This window comes from Scleropages formosus, chromosome 6, assembly GCF_900964775.1.
Source record: "Scleropages formosus chromosome 6, fSclFor1.1, whole genome shotgun sequence".
Lineage (NCBI taxonomy): Eukaryota > Metazoa > Chordata > Actinopteri > Osteoglossiformes > Osteoglossidae > Scleropages > Scleropages formosus.
This window is the reverse complement of record NC_041811.1, coordinates 7,400,472-7,414,343: the sequence shown is the minus strand read 5'-3', so window position 1 is coordinate 7,414,343 and position 13,872 is coordinate 7,400,472.

Below are 13,872 nucleotides of genomic sequence, written 5' to 3'. Positions count from 1 at the left end.
AGTAAAAAGAGGTTTTCACAGCAGAGAGATTCAGATACAGACATAACATTCTCGAAATGCAGTTAGTCCAATACCACCAGTTTTGCCAGGTTACATTACATCACGAATAGCTGTGTACAAAAATATGGAGATTTTTTTAATTTTAAAAATAATCTAACAAAAGTTTATGGAGAACATAAGAGATAAGCAGAGAAGTGAGTACTAAATAGATGTGTTTTTGTGTCCTGTCTTGAATGTTGAGAGATTCAGCAGCTCAGAGGCACAGAGGGAGATCATTCCACCACATTGGATGCAGAACCAAGAACCTTTGGACTTTCAAAGACCCCGTGTGTGGAACCAGCCAGTGGCCAGAAGTGGAGGAACATAGCAGTGTAGCAGTCTGGTTGGGGCAAAGCGACAGATCAGGTCCTGCTGGTATCAGGGGAACAGAGCTGTTGATGGTCTTGTAGGTCATAACCAGAGTGTTGACCTTCTGCAAACACGACCTGCTTGAACTCATTGTCTGTGTGAGCACTTTAGAATCGTCAGACTCTCACGTTCTAAGATACTTCAATAAAGACTGAAAAGTATGTAATAAAGTATGAAATGAAAGATGAAACCACCATAATTAAAGAGTACATTTGGGGTTGCTGGCACATCATTACCGTTAACTGGCAAAACAAGCTGGATCAAAGGCATACTCTGCTGTAAAGTAGCATAGCGTGTCTTACACTCAAGACAGATCTGCTGATAGCCACAGCTGTGTGTCTTCGCCCCCGTGAGGAGAATGCAGACAAGTATCATTTTTGAAATTGTTTCACAATAGCTTCACTCTGCTTGCGGTTCTCGTCTGAGCCCCATCAGTGAAAACTATTCAGATGGATGCAGGTACAAGTCAAAAAACAGTTCTCCAGAAGTAGAGATTCTAAAGAAGGAAGCCCAACACTTCAGTCAGCCACTTACTTGTAGAGGGAGACTGTAATGTGAGCCATGGTGGTAAAAAACATTTTCTTGCTCGATATGTAAGAATAACAAAGGTCCTCATCAAAAACTATTTGGATTATTGTTTAAAAGGTTTCTGAAAGGGGACTAAGAAACTTCAGATGAGTCCTAATTTGTACTGAGAACTTTGGTTTGAAAACATTAAAAATATTTTAGAATAAATATATCCAAAACACAGAGCTTTTGTAATTTTTTGTCACACTGATCTTCTGATGTTATCATTTCGGATGTTCGAGACAGTACGTCACACGAGAAGCTGCATAAAACTTATCTGAATATCGATGACTCCTAATCGCTTTCCTAATAATGATATTTTTTTTAAAAATATATAAACATTTACATAATATTACAGCAGTAGCCGCATGAAGGTTTATCTTTTAATCTAATAAATGTTAATATCCAAATTGATTCCGTTAATAAATGTAAATGCAATTACATTTGATTTAATTTTATTTTTAACTGTTCGAATTTGTATTAAAACTAAAATTACTATTTTCTAATAGATGGCTGTGCTGCAACCACTGTACTTAAACAACATGCTGATTACCATTCCAGAAGTTTTATCATTTTATCATCTATACACCGATCAGCCAAAACATTAAAACCACTGACAAGTGAAGTGAATAACACTGATTATCTCATTACAATGGCACCTGTCAACAGGTGGGATATATTAGCCAGTAAGTGAACAGTCAGTTCTTGAATTTGATGTGTTGGAAGCAGGAAAATGGGTAAGCATAAGGATCTGAGCGACTTTGACAAGGCCAAATTGTGATGGCCAGACGACTGGGTCAGAGCATCTCCAAAACAGCAGGTCTTCTGGAGTCTTCTCTGTATGCAGTGGTTAGTACCTACCAAAAGTGGTCCAAGTAAAGACAACCGGTGAACAGGCGACAAGGTCATGGACACACAAGTCTCATTGATGAGCGTGGGGAGCGAAGGCTAGACTGTCTGGTCCTATCTTATAAAACAGCTACAATGTGGTGCTCTGGCCAATGTCCTGCTGGGAAACCTTGGGTCCTGGCATTTATGTGGCTGTTACTTTGATATATTTGATATACCACCTACCTAAAGATTGTACACCCCTTCATAGCAACGGTATTCCCTGATGGCAGTGGCCTCCTTCAGCAGGATAATGCACCCTGTGACACTGCAAAAATTGTTAAAAAGTTCAAGGTATTGATGTGGCCTCCAAATTCCCCAGATCTCAATCCGATCATTTGTTCCCTAATATATCCCACCCCTTGACAGATGCTATTGTATTGAGATAATCAATGTTATTCACTTCACCTATCAGTGGTTTTAATGTTTTGGCTGATGAGTATATAGTCAGAATATATTAAATACTGTCATTAAACAAGTCCCATAAACCTGAACACTCACCATGAACCCTAAGGCATCTGCTTACAGCAAAACGAACAAGCCTTGGGTGTTGTTGGCCTCCATTAGTAATCCCTGGTACATTCATTATTAGTATTTCTGTTCCCACATTGTAGCTATGCAACTTTAAGAGCTATGTGGCAGGCCAGAACATGTTCAGCCAATTTAAGGCTTTTAGGAATCATTACACTGCAACCATGATATGACTTTCAGACATAACAAAATGAACCGCCACAAGTGCAAATTAATGCCACTGAAGTACGTAGCCAGACACTAGTTCTAAGGCTGGGCATACCACGAAATCCATAACAAAGATCCGATACTGATATTTTTGAAGACAGAAAACATACAAAAATGTTTATACTTTAAAAATTTAAATGTGATTTTTAAAAATTAAATTAATACATTTTCAAAACTAGAAAATCCAGGACAGATCAGAGTCATAGTTTATAACAGCTGATGATGGCTTTTAGGTTGGAGAAAAAAAATCTTTGTTATTCTTGGGACATTATTCAAATTGCTTTTTCACTTCATTACAGAATGACATTACTCTAAACCATGGACATCTTAAAATTACATTACATGCTGTTGGAACAACACATATTTCTGTTTGGAAATGGATTTCCCTTCTAGTTAAATGTGATTAGTTGTCTCTGATTTCAGTTCTCCTTTCTTTTCTAATTCTGAAGAATGTTATTGAGATACTCAGGTATACTGCCAACCAGGAAAACAAATATTTAAATTTGATAAGCAAACAATTCCAAGTGCCAGTCAGGAGTTTTTTTGTCATCTGCAATCAAAGATAACGCTGTTCACTGGAAGCCCAGCTACTTGGTATGACTCCCTGGAAGAGACATAGGAAAGAAAGAGGTCACCAAGAATCATAAACAAACATGGGCAAGGGGAGACCAGCAGCATGGGAATCTGTACAGCTTTTTCAAAAATTAAATGAAGGAATCCACTGGAAAATGTGGGGAGATGTCACCATGGTTCTTCCAAGGCTCCTGAACTTCTTATGCAAGTCACTACAAAGACTGGTTTTATTTACTATATAAATATAAAGAATTAAAGAATTTTCATAAGGATTTCAATCATTTAGTAGGCGCATGCCACACGCATGCAATATAGTACGATACCTCCCACCAGATCAAAATATTTTGATGAAAACAAACTTGGTGTTCAGTAAACAAATAAACACTGCCATATCCACTTGTCATTGTCAGTGACAGCATAATAAATTTAATGTCCAATTTACTAAGGAGGGAACGGTGGCGCAGTGGGTTTGGCCTGTGCCTGCTTTCTGGTGGTTTAGGGTTCGAGTTCTGTTTAGGGTGCCTTGTGATGGACTGGCATCCCATCCCGGGTGTGTCCCCTCATGCCCTGCGTTGCCGGATTAGGCTCTGGCTTGCCGCGACCCCGCTCAGGATAAGCGGCTTCAGTCAGTGTGTGTGTATCCAATTTACTCAAATTGCATGTCTTTGGACTGTGAGAGGAAACCAGAGCACCTGGGGGAAACCTTTGCGGATATGTGAATTTGCAAACTCCATATCAAACACACTGGATTCAAACAACCCAAGTGTTGTAAGGTAGCACCACTGCAGTTGTGCCATTGTGCCAAATAAACATACAAAATATATTTATAAATATTTTATACTAATAAATACATAGACAGTTAACATTGTAAGTAGTAAAATGGATCATTCAAAACCAGCAAAATTATTGCTGTATAAAATAACATTCACAGCTGAACTGCTAATGTTTTAGGTAATAATGCTACTTGCAGTGACAGTAGGAACTACTATATGTATTTGATTTTTTGGTTGACAGCCCTTAATTTCGATGCATTTAAACCAAATTTCCTTCTTTAAATACAGTATACACTTACTTGTTAATACTTGTTTACAGCAACAGCAAAATTCTTTTCTACAAAACTGAAAGACCTATTAGTCAATCAGTGCAGAACCACACTAGATAAAAATCAAATCAATATGTCAGTTCTGTAGGGAAGTAATTTAGGCATGGTAGTTATAACAGTGAGTACCTGGCAAAAGTATTCAAGCCACTTAAAAGTTAGAACCATTTTGGGATTTCAAAAGATACATACACATATTCTTCCAATATGTAAAAACTCCATTTCTTCAAAAATTGGCATATTTCTTAAAATATCTTTTGGTGAGCCAAAACATTAAAAGTCAGTTCTTTGTACTTTTGTCAGTTAAATAAAGGTTCAAGAGAACTAACAAATTGCAGACTCCTGTTGTTATTGCATTTTGGAAAATATCCAAACTTTTTCAGAAATGGGGTTTGTATTTTTATTGTAAACCTAAGTGTTATAACACTATTTTGAAAGCCAAAGTAAATAACTTTCAAAAGATTTTTTACTGAAAGCTTTGAAAACACTGCTTGCATTGCTCCACACATTAATATTTAGTAGAGCCTCCTTTTGCAAAAATAACAGCCTTAAGTCTTTTTGGAGCAAGTCTGAACCAGCTTTGCACATTGCTCAGGAGTGATTTTGTCCCATTCTTCCTGGCATATTTTCTGAAAATCATTCAGGTTGGTTGGATCTTGCTTCTGGACTGCAATTTTTAAAAAAAGGCGAAAGATTATCAGTGAGATTGAGATCAGGACTTTGACTAGGCCATTGTAGGACATTCACTTTTTTCTTTCTGAATCCCCCCAATGTTGCATTGGTCTTGTGGCTTGGGATTGTCATCTTGCTGAAAGGTGAACCTTCTCGCACACCTCAGTTTCTGAGTTGACTGCAACAGGTTCTCTTCCACTATTTCCCTGTGTTTAGTTTAATAAATTCTATCAATCTTAAGATTCCTAGTCCCTGCGAGTGAAAAAACATTCCCACCGCATAATCCTGCCACCACCATACTTCACCACAAGGATGGTGTTTTTTGAGACATGAGCAGCATTAGGTTTGCACCATACTTAGTGCTTTAAATTTTGGCAGGAATTCTCTATCTTCATTTCATCTGACCACATTATCTTTTGCCACATCCTAGCTGGGACCCTCTCATGCATTGTAGCAAACTCCAGACATCCCATTTCATGAATATTCTTGAATAATGGCTTTTTTCTTGCCTCCCTCCCATATAGGTTAGTATTATGAAGAGCTCTTCATACTGTGGGCTCATGTACATGTACCGCAGTTTCGGCAACTTACTTCTGTAAGTTCCTTCAAAGTGATGGCTGGAATCTTTGTTGCTTCCCCTACCAGCTTAAGTCTTGTTTGGGTGCCAAGTTTTGACGGACAGCCTCCTTTAGAATCAGAATCAGAATGAGCTTTATTGCCAAGTATGTTAACACATACAAGGAATTTGTCTTGGTGACAGAAACTTCCACAGCACAGACAGAATGACGGTGACAAGACTCAGATTTCAGAAGTGAATAAAAGATAAAAATATATGAAAATATAAAGTACACAACATACAAAAATAGTCACTAGACATTATATGTATGTTCTATACAAATGCAAGGGAATGTGAGTAAAAGATATGATGTGATAAATAGATATAATTATAAATAGCGTTGTGTATTGCACCGCTTTACTCCCTAGGGGGCATTTAGCTGTTCATGAGGTAGATGGCCTGAGGAAAGAAACTTTTCTTTTGCCTGGCTGTTCTGGTGCTCAGTGCTCTGTAGCGCCGGCCAGATGGCAGAGGTTCAAAGAGGAAGTGGCCTGGGGGGGGGGCTCTACAATGATTTTGCCAGCCCTTTTACTCACTCTGGACAAGTACAGTTCTTGGAGATTGGGGGGGGGGGGGTGCCGATGATTCTTCCAGCAGTCCGAACTATCTGCTGTAGTCTTCTGATGTCTGATTTCGTAACTGAGCCAAACCAGACCGTTATAGAAGTGCAGAGGACAGACTCGATGACTGCAGAGTAGAATTGCATCAGTAGCTCCTGTGGCATGTTGAACTTCCTCAGCTGGCAAAGGAAGTACAACCTCTGCTGGGCCTTCTTCACAATGGAGTCTATGTGGAGCTCCCACTTCAGGTCCTGTGAGATGGTAGTGCCCAGGAACCTGAATGACTCCACTGTTGCCACAGTGTTGTTCATGATGGTGAGTGGAGATAATGCTGAGGTGTTTCTCCTGAAATCTACGATCATCTCCACTGTTTTGAGCGTGTTCAGCTCCAGGTTGTTATGACTGCACCAGACAGCCAGCTCTTGGACCTCCTGTCTGTAAGCAGACTCGTCACCATCCCGGATGAGGCCGATGAGTGTGGTGTCATCTGCAAACTTCAGGAGCTTGATAGAGGGGTCTTTTGCGGTGCAGTCGTTGGTGTACAGGGAGAAGAGCAGTGGGAAGAGCACACATCCCTGGGGGGCGCCAGTACTGATCGTGCGAGTGTTGGATGAGAATTTTCCCAGCTTCACTAGCTGCTGCCTGTCTGTCAGGAAGTTGGTGATCCACCGACAGATGGAGGTGGGCACATAGAGTTGGGTTAATTTGGGCAGGAGGAGGTGTGGGATGATGGTGTTGAAGGCTGAGCTGAAGTCCACGAACAGGATCCTCACATAAGCCCCTGGTTTGTCCAGATGTTGCAGGATGTAGTGCAGTCCCATGTTGACTGCATCATCCACAGACCTGTTTGCTCGATAAGCAAACTGCAGGGGGTCCAGCAAGGGTCCAGTGACATCCTTCAGGTAGGCCAACACCAGTTTTTCAAGTGACTTCATGACCACAGACGTTAGGACGACAGGTCTGTAGTCATTAAGTCCTGTGATTTTGGGTTTCTTCGGGATGGGGATGATGGTGGAGCGTTTGAAGCAGGAAAGAACTTCGCACATCTTCAGTGATCTGTTGAGGATCTTTGTGAAGATAGGGGCCAGCTGGTCAGCACAGGTTTTTAGACAGGCTGGTGAAACACCGTCTGGGTCTGGTGCTTTCCTTGTCTTCTGTTTGCGGAAGACCCGACACACCTCCTCTTCACAGATCAAAGGTGCAGGAGGGGGGAAGGTGGGGGTTACTGGAGGTGTTAATCGATGCATGGAGAGAAGGTCAGAATGGGTGTGGGGTGTGAAACAGGGTTTTTCAAACCTGCAATAAAACTCATTCAAATTGTCGGCTAGTTGCTGATTTGACGCAGTACTGGGGGATGGTGTCTTGTAATTTGTGATGTCTTTCAGGCCCTTCCACACTGATGCAGGATTGTTGACTGAAAACTGTTTCTTCAGATTTTCAGAGTAGTTTCTCTTAGCCACTCTGATCTCCTTTGCCAGTGTGTTTTTGGCCTGTTTATACAAGACTCTGTCCCCATTTTTGTAGGCATCTTCTTTGGCCTGATGAAGCTGTCTGAGTTTTGCAGTGAACCCTGGTTTGTCGTTGTTGTATGTTAAATGAGTCCTGGTAGGGATGCACATATCCTCACAGAAACTGATATAAGATGTTACAGAGTCTGTGAGCTCATCCAGATCGCTAGCAGCAGCCTCAAAAACACTCCAATCAGTGCACTCAAAGCAGGCTTGTAAGTCCTGCTCTGCTTCATTAGTCCATTTTATAACAGTCCTTATTACAGGTTTAGCTGATTTCAGTTTCTGCCTGTAGGTCGGTATAAGATGAACCAGACAGTGATCAGAGAGTCACAAAGCTCCCTGTGGCCGTGGGACAGAGTGATGATATGCATCCTTTATTGTGGTGTAACAGTGGTCCAGTATATTACTATCTCTAGTAGGACATGTAATGTGCTGCCTGTATTTTGGCAGCTCATGGGAGAGATTTGCTTTATTAAAGTCCCCAATGATTATAACAGAGTCCGGGTGTTGTTGCAGCTCTGTCTCTGTGTGTCACGTCCCAAGGGGATACTGCTCCTCCTACTCGGAGGCGACGCCACTCAGTGCCGCTAGGGAACACCCACGTATCAGTTTACAGTCTCATAGGACACGGAGGTATAAAAGGAGCCAGCGGAGCAGAACCGATTGCAGATTCTTAATCAGCGGTTCCGTTGTGCTCTCACTCTTGGTCCCTCAGTCGGTTTCCTAGGTGTTCATGTTCCAGTCCCGAGTGCCCGTCCTGTCAGTTCCTGCCTCTTGTTCTTCAGTCCTGGTCCAGTGTTCCAGTCCGGTATTTCGTCACGTCTCGGGGTTCCAGTCATACTCACAGAGTAGCGTTTCACTGTTCCCCGTAGTTAAAACACCGTGTGTGTTTCCTGTTTAACTTCCACCGAGTGTCTTACAGTCTGCATATTGCACTTTTAACATCACTCTGCACGTGAGGTCATTCTACGTTTCGTCCGTGTTCGGACGTACCACTAGCAACGCACTGTGTGTGATCTGATCGACCAGCTGTTGTTGCAGCGCTGCGTTCACACACGCTTGCGGAATGTAAACACTTACGAGAATGAACGAGGAAAATTCCCGCGGCGAGTAAGAAAGGCTTACAGGTGATGAAGAGCGCTTCTAGGTCGGGACAGCACATCTTCTTCAACGCTGTTACATCTACACCACCTTCGTTCGTTGATGTAGAAGCATGTCCCACCGCCACGCGATTTCCCCGCTGATTCTGCGTCGCGAGCCGCTCTGAACAGCTGGAAGCCCGGCACTGTATTAACGCGCTGTCCGGAATGGCTTCATTCAACCAGGTTTCCGTGAAACACAGAGCAAGCAGAGTTTAAGAAATCCTTATTTTTTTGCGACAGGAGGAGAAGTTCGACCATTTTGTTAGGTAGGGAGCGGAGATTCGCCAGATGGACACTACTAGGCAGCGCCGTTCTGAAGCCGCGCTTTCGGAGACACAGCAGTTGGTGGTGTGACACAATTTCCACTAGTTCCTGATGATAGATCCAATAGTGCTCACAAGGACATCCAAGCACCTTCATTTTTTTTTTTTTTTGTACCTTTTCCTCACTTACGCATTTGGATAACCGTCTCTTACTTCTGTGTTGTGCTCTTTAGTCTTCACTTACACAGTGAGTTCACAGCCTGGCTGCATATTTCAGTTTTATTTTTAATATCTAGGGATAAATAATTCATTTTGGCTTTTGAAATACTGTTAGCATGAAATGATTTGCATGTTATCTTTTGAAATCCAGAAAATAGTGCTAATTTTCAAGGGGCTTGAATATGTTTTCAAGGCAATGTATTATAATTACAAACCCTTCATGTTCATTAACATCTGGTATAAACATGTTGCTGCAGGTCTGAGAATGCATGTTCTTCAGAACTATAGAGTTACAATTTTTTTTTTTTTTTTTTTAAAAGACTTGATCAACAACAATAATACACTGTGTCACCACCACGCCCACACTTCAACCAGCAGCACCTGGCTCTAATTGTCTACATTTATTCATTTAGCAGATGCTTTTCTCCAAAGCAACCTACATCTCAGGTGAAAATACAATTTGTGTATTATATTAGGAGAAAGAGAGACATAGTTGCAGGATTCTTAAGTAAACCTAGTTTGTTTCTTTCCACTTCCAGTGTTCATCGCACAAGTAGGTGCACAAAACTCAGGATAGACTGATCCTGATCCCCCTCCTACAATTATTTTAAGGTACACAAACATTTACATAAAATACAGCAGTAGCGGCTGTGTAAAGGCTTATCTGGCCATCATCATAAAGTCACGGTGCATGAACATTTACACCATACACCTGACTTCAACTGGAGCATTCAACTATGAAAGACACTTCTCAGTCTCTTCCTAATTGTAGAATGAATCTTATTGAGACAACTCTCCCCTATGCGCTCATAGTACTCACTGCAGTCCTGGTCCCCTTTGACCCCAACGCCTATTCTTTGTTCCCTGGCTCCTTACCATTTGCCTCATATCTTGACTTCGTCCACGAATCTTCGCTTGTACCCTGACCACCAATCAATCGACTGACAATTTGCTTGTCCCCAACAAGAACAAGCCTATCCCCTTGGCCTTGAATGAACAATCCTGCACTTGGGTCCTGCCTTCCCTGTGTCCTTTGCTCCCCATGACGCTATGAAATCTGGGCCACTATAAAGGATTCATAAGAAAATTACAGTATGTGAAATTCTGAAACAACCTTTAGCAAATTTATTTTATTCTCTTTCTGTTGGTTCACTCAAATTAAAATGATTTCCCTGACATGCTTGTATCCAAAGTGTCATTCATCACACTGCAATATTATTACTAGTTCATCACTACTGAATGACTGCTTAACTTAAATGTTTACACTGGAGCTCCCCCTGGAAGACAACTGTAATACCTGCAGTCCAGATCGTCACATTGCATAGTGAGACGAGTTACACATTTTAATTGATTATGTCAGTTGTTGAAGGAACCTGTGTACTGGTACTACAGTAAGCTCTAGCATGTGCATATATTCACTGGGATCTATTGCTGTTTACTTCTTCAAACTCTGCTTTTTGGCCTTTTGTCTAAGATCAGAGTATAGTCTTGTGAATTCTGCTAGGTTGTACCATCGTCCTTTATTATGCCTGGGGTACCTTTTGTTCTATTCTCTGTTCAAGAGATTGTACAGAATTTAAATTACAATTGAATTTTGCTCTAATGTGGCAAGTCTAATATTGTTGTATCCAATAGTGTCTCTCCCGCCAATTCTGCTCCTGACATATTACCATCTTTGGGAAACAAAGTTTTCATGTTTAGACTCATTGCTCCATAAAACTTCCTGCTACTTGGTGTCACACCATGCTTTATGGGTCATATGCTGCAATCTTCTCCTTGTGGTCTTTTTGCAAGAACGGTTTCTCTTGGTCTTTCAGGGCCCCTGGATCGGGGCCTTGTCATGGCGGAAGAGTTTGCATAATCTAGAGCTCTCCAGAGCAATATCGACAGGAGCCGTATGCTCCTGGTAGGGTCTCCCAAGGCGAACAGGTCTGGAGTAAAGATCCAGACTAACACGATTCAAAAATCCCCATGAAAAATGGAAACATGAAAATGTGAATAGGGTCACTGGGACCTACCCCTAGAGCCAGGCCTGGGGGTAGTGTTCCTAGACAAGCGCCTGGTGGCCAGGCAGCCCCCACAACCTGGCTGGGCTCAGCCCGAAAAAGCAATGTGGGGGGGGTCATGTGGACCCACCACCTGCAAGGTCCAACATGGGGGTCAGGTGCAATGCCTTTCAGGCAGCAGGAGGGGGCAAGATGGCACGTGGCATCATGGACCCTCATGGCAGAAGCTGGCTCTTAGCACGTGGAATGTGACCTCACTGGGGAAAGGACTCAGAACTGGTGCGGGAGGTTGGGAGATGCCAACTAGATATAGTTGGGCTCACCTCCACTCACAGCGTTGGCTCTGGAACCAAACTCCTCAATAGGGGGTGGTCTCTCTCCTACTCAGGAGTTGCACAGGGTGAGAGGCGCCGGGCAGGTGTGGGGATACTCACAAGCCCCCGGCTGGCTGCCATACAGTTGCAGTTTGTCCCTGTGGATGAGAGTGTTGCCTCAATGCAACTTAAAGTTGCAGAGAGGAAAATTTTGACTGTTGTGTGTGCTAATCCACCAAACAGCAGTTCAGAGTATTTGATCTTCTTGGAGAGAGTGGGTGTGGTTCTGGACAGGGCCCCACCTACAGACTCCATAGTACTGCTGGGGGACTTCAATGCTCATGTTGGCAATGACTGGGAAATCTGGAGTGGGGTGAATGGGAAGAATACCTTGCCTGATCTAAACCTGAATGGTGAAATGTTATTGAACTTCTGTGCCAGCCATGGTTTGTCTACAGCAAACACCATGTTCGAACACAAGTATGCTTATAAGTGTACTTGGTACCAGAGCTCCTTGGTCCAAAGGTCAATGATTGACTTTGTAGTTGTTTCATCTGACTTGAGGCCACATGTTCTGGACAGTCGGGTGAAGAGAGGTGCTGAGCTGTCAACCGATTACCATCTGGTGGTGAGCTGGATCAGATGGTGGGGAAAACTGACAGGCAGACCCGGTAGACCCAAGTGTATAGTGAGGGTGTGCTGGGAACGACTGTCAGAAGATCCTGTCCGGAATGATTTTAACTCCCACCTCTGTGAGAACTTCTCTCATGTCCTGGAGGAGGTAGGGGACATGGAGTCTAAATGGACCCTGTTGAAAACCTCCATTGTGGAAGCAGCCAGGCGCAGCTGTGGCCAAAAGCTTGTTGGTACCAGTCACAGTGGCTAGCCAAGAATCCGCTGATGGACACCAGTGGTGAGGGAAGCCATCAAGCTGAAGAAGAAGGCCTTTAGGGCCTGGTTGGCTCTGGGGACTCCTGACTCAGCAGATAGGTACCTCCAGGCAATAAAGGTGGCAGAAGCTGCAGTTGTAGAAGCAAAATCCAGACCATGGGAGAAGTTTGGAGAGACTATGAAAAATAACTTTTGGTCGGCCTCAAAGAGGTTCTGGAGAACCATCCGGCGACTCAGGAGGTGTCGGAGGAGCTTCCCTCAAGCTGTGCTCAGCAAAAGTGGCGAAACTCTGACCTCAAATGAGGACATTGTCGGGAGGTGGAAGAAACACTTTGAGGAACTCGTAAACCCAAGAGATATGCCTCCCTTACAGGAGTCAGTGCCAGAGGCTTCTAGGTTATGTAGGAATCCACAATTCAGGGTCACTTTAAGATCACCTGACCATCTGTCTATCCCATATTATCATATGAAAACATCAGGGTAATACACATTGCTTGTGGGCATTCAAGACAACATCTTTTGGATGATTAGATCAAACTGACAGTTGAATGGGTCTGCCTGTTAATGTGATCGTGAGAATTTTGGCATATCCCAGTTCTTGTTATTAGATGGTGGTCAAGGAAGTTTGGGGTAGCTAGCAGTCGGGGGTTGGTTTCTGTGAAGGCTTCCTTGCCTTTGATGCTCTGTTTGAAGGTATTACCTCTAAAGCTTTGTGTAAGGTCACACCTTTAAGGACTGCCCACTGAATGCCTATAAAACCACAATGTATGTCTTCCTTAGTTAGACTTGATGACTAAAGCACGAAAATGGCACATTCTGACATTGGGGTCCGATGCTCTCGTCTGCAATAAAGAATCCTGCTGAAGATATGTCCAAGTTTCCTGGTCTCCTCTCTGCAAAATTCCCAACAGTTATCAGTGTCCATTTCCATAGTGGAAGTCACTGAGGTAGTTGGAAAGCTCCACAGTGGTAAAGCACCGGGGGTGGATGAAAAACTGCTTTAAATGTTATCATCCGAAACTGCTTAAGGCTCTGGATGTTGTAGGCCTGTAATGGATGACACGCCTCTGCAATATTGCATGGACCTTGGGAACAGTGCCTTTGGATTGGCAAACTGGGGTGGCGGTCCTTATCTTTAAGAAAGGGGACTGCAGAGTGTGTGCCAACTATTGAGGTGTCACACTTCTCAGCCTCCCTGGGAAAGTCTATGCCAGGGTGCTGGAAAGGAGGCTCTGGACGATAGTTGAACCTCAAATTGAAGAGGAACAATGCAGATTCCGTCCTGGCTGTGATATATTCAATTAGTATATGTAAAATACGTAAGTAACATGATTACGAAGTAGGACGTATTGACTGTATGTTCATGTAAGATGGCGGAATAAAGAAGCCACGTTAAGTCAGCCAC